Source organism: Mustelus asterias, unplaced genomic scaffold (genome assembly GCF_964213995.1).
Source record: "Mustelus asterias unplaced genomic scaffold, sMusAst1.hap1.1 HAP1_SCAFFOLD_120, whole genome shotgun sequence".
In the NCBI taxonomy this organism is placed as follows: domain Eukaryota; kingdom Metazoa; phylum Chordata; class Chondrichthyes; order Carcharhiniformes; family Triakidae; genus Mustelus; species Mustelus asterias.
Genome location: NW_027590159.1, coordinates 164,866 through 174,261, shown reverse-complemented (window position 1 = coordinate 174,261; position 9,396 = coordinate 164,866). Strand labels below are relative to the sequence as shown.

General features: G+C 42.6%; 2 non-coding genes across 2 annotated transcripts; both read right to left on the bottom strand.

Annotated features, from left to right (window-relative positions):
* Positions 1–4,818: 4,818 nt before the first annotated feature.
* Positions 4,819–4,890, bottom strand: trnae-uuc (transfer RNA glutamic acid (anticodon UUC)). The gene has a single exon. It is a non-coding gene; the product is annotated as a tRNA-Glu (tRNA).
* Positions 4,891–6,417: 1,527 nt separating this feature from the next.
* trnal-aag (transfer RNA leucine (anticodon AAG)) lies at positions 6,418–6,499 on the bottom strand. The gene has a single exon. It is a non-coding gene; the product is annotated as a tRNA-Leu (tRNA).
* Positions 6,500–9,396: the final 2,897 nt, after the last annotated feature.

Here is a 9,396-nt window from a genome sequence, read left to right as displayed (position 1 = left end):
ATGTTCCCACTGATAAAAAGTTTTAAAACGAGCAATGAATTGTACGGCCTCATACAGGAACATCTTGCAACACTGGTATAAAAGATTGATCATTACTTCCCACCGTTGTCTACAGAAAAATTCGACTGGGTTAGAGACCCCTTTGCGAATTCCAGCTGTTCAGGTCTGACATTGGATGAGGAGAAGGATGCCTGCATTGCGAGTGATCGCACCTTGAAAATGAAACACGGGAGTATGCCACTGGACTCTTTTTGGATATACAACCAGAAACAGTATCCACGCATCTCTTCAAGAGCATTAGCTATTCTTCTACAGTTCTCCCCGACATATTGTTGTGAACAGGGATTTTCAGCTCTGACAAATATCAAAGACCAGAAAAGAGAAAGGCTCATTTGCGCTGATTAAGAGATGAGAGTTTGTTTGTCTCAAATTAGTAAATGAGATCACCCGACAAAAACAAGCTCACACCTCTCATTGAGTTTGTATACTTACATAAGGTTACATATGTAAGAGGCTCGTCTATAAGTATATTTTGGGAATGAATCATGTTTTTACGTAGCTGCATTGTTTTATACTTTCTGGATGTCCCATGATCATATTATAAAGTAGTTTTGTTCTATGTTTCGAATCTAGCACTGCTCGGAGTTGTTTTTTCTTCGTTTTTGAATGGATTTCTTATCAATAAAAAATTCGGTGTGGCCTGAGCAAATTTTTATTCCGAAAGTGCAGCCCAGTGAAAAAGGTTTGGGAACCACTGCTTTAACTCATGGTTAATCCTGGGTTTCAATTTCATTTACCCGCTCACCCTCTTCATTTCCGGTTAATTCAGAAATCTGTCCATACCAGCCTGAAGTGTGTTCAGTGAGGGAGCGAGTCTCATTCCAAATCGCCTGCGAGAAACTCTGGAGAATGGAAATATGGTTAGTGGTTAGCGTTGCTACCTCAGAGCGCCCAGGGACCCGGGTCCGATTCCTGGCCTGGTCACTGTCTGTGTAGAGTTTGCATGTTCTCCCTGTGTCTGCGTGGATTCCTCCGGGTGCTCCGGTTTCCTTCCACATTCTGAAAGACGTGCTGGTTACGTGCATTGATCCGAACAGGCGCCGGACTGTGGTGACTAGGGGAATTGCACAGTAACTTCACTACAATATTAATGTAAGCCTTACTTGTGGCTAATAAATCATTTTAAAAAAAGAATGAGAGGGGATCTCACTGAATCTTACACAATTATGAGAGGGCTTTAGAGACTCGACACAGGGGTGTGGTTTGCTATGGCTGCCGGGGGGCTGCGGGGACAGTTCTGGAACAAATGTTCAGGGTTGCAGGATACGAGGGAGCCACTTAAATCTGCGAATTGGAGAAATATCTTTCCTCTGAGGGCGATGAACCTGTGGAATTCTATACCGCATGAGTCTCTTGATGCATTGTTTGTGTAGTGGGACTCCAATGAGGTTTCAAATGTGAGAAATTGCTGAGTGTTGATGCTGATTTGGGTGTGTTTGTACAAGGAATGCAGTTTTGTTCCACTTCCGACCAGAAATTTGTAACTAGCTCAGATTTAATGCAGCCGAATGTATCGTAATCGTTTGACAGGAGCAACCCCAGCAGATGCAATAAGTTGCTAGGGGCAATTGACGGGATTGTGGAAATGAACGATTTTTTCTCGCTCCAGTTCAAACAGGATCAACTATCACTCCTGTTTTCAATGAGGAAGTAATTCCAGGTCCTCTTCATTCATGTGCTGCACTCGATGAATACACTTTAATTCCCTGGCCGGGAATTAAACCCGGGCCGCGGTGGTGTGAGCGCTGATTCCGAACCATTGCACCATCAGGGAAGATAACGGTGTCATGTTCAGCCCACCTTTCCATTTCAGCATTATTTTAAATACCCAAGAAATGTTTGTTGACAAAAATCATATCCAGAAAGAACACGAGTGACTCCTTCAGCCAGTGAAACACTAATCGTTGTCACCTGGAACAATAAATCGACACTGAAGTGAAATAGTTCCACCGGTTTTTCATGTGTATCTTTCAATTTCCAAAACCGACCAATCTCGTCATTGCTGATCCTGTGAAACTTAGAGGTAACACACAGAAGATATTCATCACTTCAAACTATCTGCTTTCCACCTCAGCATTTTGTAGATTTAAAAGCACTGATCTGCAGAAGTTCATTCCACTGATCATTACCGACTTGCTGTGTATTTTACATTGTGATAAAACGTGTTTTTGTAATATAAACAGCAGATGGTAGACATATTCTACTGGTTTGGCAGCATCTATGGACAACTAAAATTCTAACCACCTCCATGCGTTAGCTGTTTCTGAATTATAGCGATTATTGCGTTTGCAAAGTGGCAAAATATTTTCAAAACAACTGAGTAATTTCAAATTGTTTTTGTTAAATATTAAAGCATTGCATTACCTCACAACCATAGGACATTTACACTTCGCCATGTATTGAATGCTATTGCACAACTGCAGTCACAGAGAAAGGGATAAAAATTGGGACAAATCTTATTTTCTGAATCTTTTGTTAGATCAATGAATATGCCACATGGCTAAAGATTTCAGTCGAATTAGAATTCGCTAAAACAAAGTTCTAAATGGCAATCAGACTGCAGGGTTTGATATTCTAGTCCGGTCACATTGGTCATGAGCAGAGTTTCAATCATGTAAGGTTTATCATTTTCATATCATACAGGATAGGCTCTCCGATTCGAAACGGGGTCGAACATGATTGAAATTTACTGCTTAAAAGTTCCCAGATTGTAGTTCGTTGTTGAATGTGAACTGAATATGGATCCACCAAAGCATTAATTTGTTCTTCACCAATTATTGGAAAAAAATGCGCTCAGTAAAATTGCCACTGTCATATTGATGCATTTCTGTTTTCACTGTCTCACTCACGGTGCAGTTGATGTAGTTTAGATGGATTAGCCATGGTAAATGTGTGAGGGTAATTGGGTTAGGATGGCGAAAAGTGTCTCGGTCAGCACTCTGGGCTTACATTCTCTGGATCATGTGTCAGCCATTTATGACTGAGGTAAGGAGACATTTCTTCTCCCAAAGGCTTCTGTATCTTTAGAATTCTGCAGCCGCCCAGAGATGCGTGGATCCTCAATCGATGAGGAGATTGAAGGTTGAACTGGAGCAATTTTTGGAATCTAAGGGAATAAGGGCCTATTGGGATAAGCTGGGAAATTGGAGTTGAGGTTGCGGATCTGCCTTGTTTGAGTCATGGAGGTGGCTCAATGGGACATGTGAACCAGTTCTACTTCATTGATTCTGTTCACTGTCAATAGCAGATCCGGTACCAATGGCTTCTGCTGACAGCATTGAAGTCTCAGGCATTGAATTCAGGGCAGTAGCATTGGTTGAGCCGTATCATCGAAGCCCATCACTGTTAAATGTTCAATTAATTAAATTCATGGAGTACCTTTGATTTGATTTATTATTGTCACATGCATTAGCATACAGTGAAAAGCATTTTTCTTGCGCACTGCACACACAAAGCATATCGTTCATTGAGAAGGAAACGAAAGAGTGCAGAATGTACTGTTACAGTCATAGCTAGGGTGTAGAGAAAGATCAACTTAATACAAGGTCGGTCGTGCATGTTATCATGCGAATTCCATGCAGTAGAATGTATCGTTATACATCTTAACAGGAGGTACCAGCAGACACAATGCAAATATACATTGCTGTGGGCAATTGACGTGTTTGTGGAGCCAGTTTCCTTACATCGTTGCATCGCAGCGTTTCTGGTACTTATTACGTCCGCCGTACAGACGCAAGTTTCCTGGTTCAACCCTGGGCAGAAACGTATTTAACAGGAATAGAAAATGCTGGAATTCTCAGGAGCACTGAAGGCATCTGTGGGGAAACCAACGTTTCAAATCTGGATGATCCTTCATCAGATTTCCTGAATCGACACACTGGCTCTGTTCTCTCTTCACAGTTGCTGCCAGACCTGCTGAGATTTTCCAGTATTTTTTTTTGTTTCAGGTACCAGCATCAGCAGTATTTCATCTTTACAGAAACATTTCCAAATGTTTTCAATTTCAGAGTAATTCAGCTTTGAGAAATAATCACGCATTTGCCACGAATCATTAACTGCCGAGTATTTCCAACATTTTCTGATGGCAACGTCATGAATCAGCCTGTGAAAAGAACAAACGGGATGGTCTGTGATAGAAAGCAAGGGAGGATGATTCAATGAATCAGGGAGTGAAGGATCAGGCAACATTTATCTGATGATGGTGGAGGCCGGATGGTCAAGTCGTTCAGAGTCAGTCCTTCCAAGGCCCGGGATTGATGATAAACTGTCAACCAAACAGAACATTTTACTTAGCATGTAATCAGTTTCTGGAGGTGAAAGTATCTGAAAGCAAAGGAAGAGAATATCATTTACTGCAGAAGGTAGAAGGACTGTGTGACTATGTCTGTAGCGACAGTGACCTGGAATGAAGCAATGGAGACAGTAATGATGGACAATGAGATACAAATCTCTAATGTTGTTCAGCAGATTTCCCACAAGAAGCTACAGAAGAGGCAGAGGTTAGGAATGATCTCTGAATGCGGTGAGCTACAGTGAAATTTAGTGGAGCAGAATACATTATTATTTATTTTGACAGGAGGAAGCAGCAAGGGGAATGTAATGAAAAGTTGCCGGGGACAATTGACGGGATTGTGCAAATGGGTTTATTTTGTTTCTTCAGGTAGTTCAAACTGGCACAATGATCACTCCTGTTTTCGATCAGGAGGTAATTTCAGCCCCTCCTGAATCATGTGCTGGTCGGCAGCTGTAAAATCGACATTCCCTGACCGGGAATTGAACCCGGGCCGCGGCGGTGAAAGCGCCAAATCCTAACCACTAGACCACCAGGGAAGATGCAAGCAAACTTTTTAATCTGACCGATACATTTCAGCGTTTTTCAAATACTCGAGAAAGGTTTGGGGGGAAAAAAAACCTCATGTTTAGATCGAACACGAATGACTCCTTCAGTCAACAGCAAATTACTGCAGATTCTGGAATTTAAAAGAAAAACTTAAAATGCTCGAAAATCTCAACAGGCATGACGGCATCTCTGGAGAGAGAATAGAGCCAACATTTCAAATCTGTATGGTCAGTCATCAAAGCTGAAGACGAAAAGAGGACGAGATTAATACTTTAAGTGTGGGAGATGCGGGGGTGGGAGCCGTGGGTAAGAGTTGACAAAGTTGTGATGGAAAAAAAATCAAAGGGAATGTAAATGGTGGCGGTAAAAGCAAAATACTGCGGATGCTGGAATCTGAAACAAAAACAGACAATGCTGGAACAACTCAGCAGGTCTGGCAGCATCTATGGAGAGAGAACAGAGCCAATGTTTCGAGTCCGGATGACCCTTCGCCAGAGGTCTGTGGATCCTCAGTTAATTAGAATATTGAAGTTTCAGGGGGAGATATTTTTGGGATCTAAGGGAATGAAGGGCCATCAGGATACGTTTGGAAATTGATGTTGATTCCTGGGATTCGTCATGATCTCCTTAAATTGTGGAGGAGACTCCATGGGACATGGGAGCCAATCCTACTCCATTAATTCCGTTCCCTGCAGCACCAGATCTCATAGGGATCACCTCTGTTAAAAGGGTTGATGAGTGTTCTGAGGCATTGAATTCGAGGCAGCAGCATTTGTGGGGGGAAAGTGATCAAATGACGCAAATGTCAGGTGTTCGGTTGATTTGTTTTACACGTCATGAATACTTTTTCTCGAACATGTTATTACGAAACTTTAATGCAGTAGGAAGTATCATTACTCATTTTGACAGGAGAAACCAGCAGAGACAATGTAATATCAATTGCTGTGGGCAAAAGATGGGCTTCTGGAGCCAGTCTAGTTGTTTCTCCAGTAAACCGAATCTGCTTGCCCTGAGGTCATCACCGTGTTTCTGTAGTTCGGTGGTTATCACAAGAGCCAGGTTAATTCTGAAAATATCTGGTTAGAACGAGGAATGATGGGAAGTGTACATGATAGGATTTGAACTTCACTTCGAAAGTTCAAGTCCATCACCTTAATTCCTGGGCAGGGAATACAGTCTCGCTGTTTGTAATCCTGTTATTTATATCATGATGCAAAGATGCCGGCGTTGGACTGGAGTGGGAACAGTAAGAATTCTCACAACACCAGGTTAAAGTCCAACAAGCTTATTTGGAATTGCGAGCTTTCAGGAGCACTGCTCCTTCATCAGGTTGTTTGACTCCGCAGTCAGAAATTCACCCTGTGTGTGCTCGCGAAAGGAGCCACTTGAACACACGCTGCTTTACCCCAACAACGTTTTAAGTTGGTAATGTCCCTGCTCGTTGTTCATGACGAAAACGACACCGCACACACTCCTGCACTCAATCTGAGCTGTTAGACCAAAACTCAAATCTATTCTGGCAGCGGTGGGATTCGAACCCACGCCTCCGCAGAGACTGGAGCCTTAACCCAGCGCCTTAGACCGCTCGGCCACGCTACCACGTTGAAATGCATCGCGATCATGTTATTTAATGATAATGTTACTGAAATTCATTAAAAGCAATGGAGTTTGGAAAGGCCATCAGGAAGCATGAGCCTGCTCCTTCACTGATTCAGGTAAACCTAAATTGCGCAACAAACAGAAATCATCCACGTCAGAAACACAATGAGCTGCAGTGAAGGGTCGGCATCATTTAAACTGTCCTTAAGTTCGTCTCTTCCCAATTTCCTGCCAGAAATGACAAGAGAACCTCCTGTTGAATTTGCTCAGGGTCTGCACTTCAGGGCACGAGGCGAAATTATATCTTTCATCTTCATCCAGGCAATAACTCACATTTGTTTTCACAGTTTGGATGAGAGCAATACATCTCCAATTCCAGACCAGTAATCTAAACAGCAGGGAAAGAGTCAAACTCTGACCACCAGGCCAGCAGCTTACAGCGTGTTTTAGAATTTAATTTATCCACGCTGCTTTTGTTACTTTAATTTTCACGCCACTTTCGCCACAAACAGCTTTCTCCTGCAAGATGGCGCCTTCTGTCTCTGCGCCAGTGATGTGTTCAGCCAATGACAACATATAACAAACACTCCAGTGCAATTATCACTTTCGCTTCCGACGGTTCGAAACTGGACAGAAATATTTCCAAATGCTTTTCAATGCAGAGTACGGGAAAAAGTTTCATTATTCAGTGTCAACGTAAACGGTAAAATCTGACCAATTACCAGACAGATTTTACCTTGCAACAACGTCTCAATCGTTCGTAGGATGCACCCTATCACTGTCCTTCTCTTTCTGTGTTTGTTCTTGAACTGTTGCACATATGAAATTTCCAGCTCTCATATAAACTTGCAAACCTCAATCGGCTGATTCTAGTAGATCTGTTTTCGATCAGAGAGTAAGTCAGATCATTATTAATGGTTTGCTGAGATCAAATATTCTTCTTTTCCAAAGCGGGAATTGAAACAAGACATCACAAGGGGAGTGCTGAACACAAGCGACTGGATACCACGGCACCGGTGAACTGTGTTTTTCAAACTGACTTCACATATGTCCGTTTGCTCATTATTTTCCCCTCAGATCTTTTTAACTTGTGACACGTTTCTCCTGCAAAATGTCCTGTTTGGATGGAACATAATTGCCTCCTTAAGCCAATGACAACAGGGTTTGAATTCGCTGAGTCATGGAATTGATAGTGAGGTGAAATGTTCCCACTAAATGCAAACGTTTAGAAGGATGAGGAGGGGATCTGATAGACATATATAAAATTCTAAATGGATTGATAAAGAAAAGGTAGACCAAAAGTTTCTTCTTGTGGGGCAATCAAGAACAAGAGCTCACGTGTATAGTTTGAGAGCCTCCTTCCGGAAAAGACACAAAAAGTCTGAGGTCACGTACCAACCGACTCAAGAACAGCTTCTTCCCTGCTGCTGTCAGACTTTTGAATGGACTTACCTTGCATTAAGTTGATCTTTATCTACACCCTCGCTATGACTGTAACACTACGTTCTGCACTCTCTCGTTTCCTGCTGCATGAATTGTATGTTTTGTCTGTATAACGCGCAAGAAACAATACTTTTCACTGTATGTTAATACATGTGACAATGAATCAAATCAAATTCTGTTCGCACAACACACTCACAGAGGATCCAGACAATGCTTGCAGACATTCATTTAATCCTTATTCACCCATTCAGAGGACCCCATGCTTGTGGGTTCCGACAGTTGTTTTCTGTATATTGAGTTGCGGGTGATTGCTTCACTCTCTTTCCCTATCTGTCTCTTTTTGTCGCTGGAGACCTGTCTCTGACTCTTTCACTTTTCCGTCTCTCTGTCTGTGCATCGATCACTGTTCCCTCTTTTGCTCTTTGCACCCTCTATTCTCTCGCTGTCTATGTTTAACCAACGTTCACTGGATTTAATCCTGTGATGAGGCGGTTGTGCGGGGAGGAGAGACTCAGTGGGATGATTTTGGGCTGAGAGGTGGTCAGATGGAAAAGTCTGAAAATGGGGCGATAGTTTGACTCCGGGCATACTGAGATGCTGTTTCCGCACCTGGTTTGAGCATTTAGATCAAAAATATTAAGGCGAAAGATGTAAGAGGAGTTTGCAATGTTTGGAAGGAGATCCAGCTAAGAAGTGCAAGATGTGAATGCAGTTGTTGATCATTGAGAGGAATGCATTCTCACCTCAAAGATTCTGCCGGTTGATTAATCGTCAACTTTCTAATTGGAATGAACTGAGATACCAGATGGAAAAGCCATATTTGTCTCCATGCATTTTATTATATGTTCTGATATGTGTCCGTCTCGCTCAGGGTCGTGCATTTGAGTCCCACGTTGTGCTCTGTTTTTACTGGGTTAAGTTCCAGCAGTGTCGCCGTTCAAACTGAACCTTTTTCCATCCCGCTTTGTTTTAAAGTTTATTTAGCAGTCACAAGGAAGGCTTACATGAGTGAAGTTACTGTGAAATTCTCCTCGTCACCGGACTCCAGCGCCTCTTCGGGTCAATGCACCTAACCAGCACATCTTTCCTATTGTGGGATGAAACACTCGCAGACACGGGGAGAATGTGCAAACCACACACAGATAGTGACCCAAGCCGGGAATCGGACCCAGGTCCCTGGCGCTGAGAGACAGCAGTGCTAAGCACTGTCCCACCGTGCCGCTCTATGAATTTCACAAGAACCACTTTAATGAGTTAAAGTGATCTCTGCTTCCCTGGCAGTCGAAGAGTTTAATGCTTAATTCAGCAAGAAGCTTTCTTCTCATTTTGAGCGAGATTGGAAACAAGATCTGGGAGATTGTGTCAGTGGAAACAATAATCATCGCCATTGCCATTCAGTCACTCCAACCTTACATCCTGTCACAAGGTCATAAAAATAGTTCTTGCCCTCATTT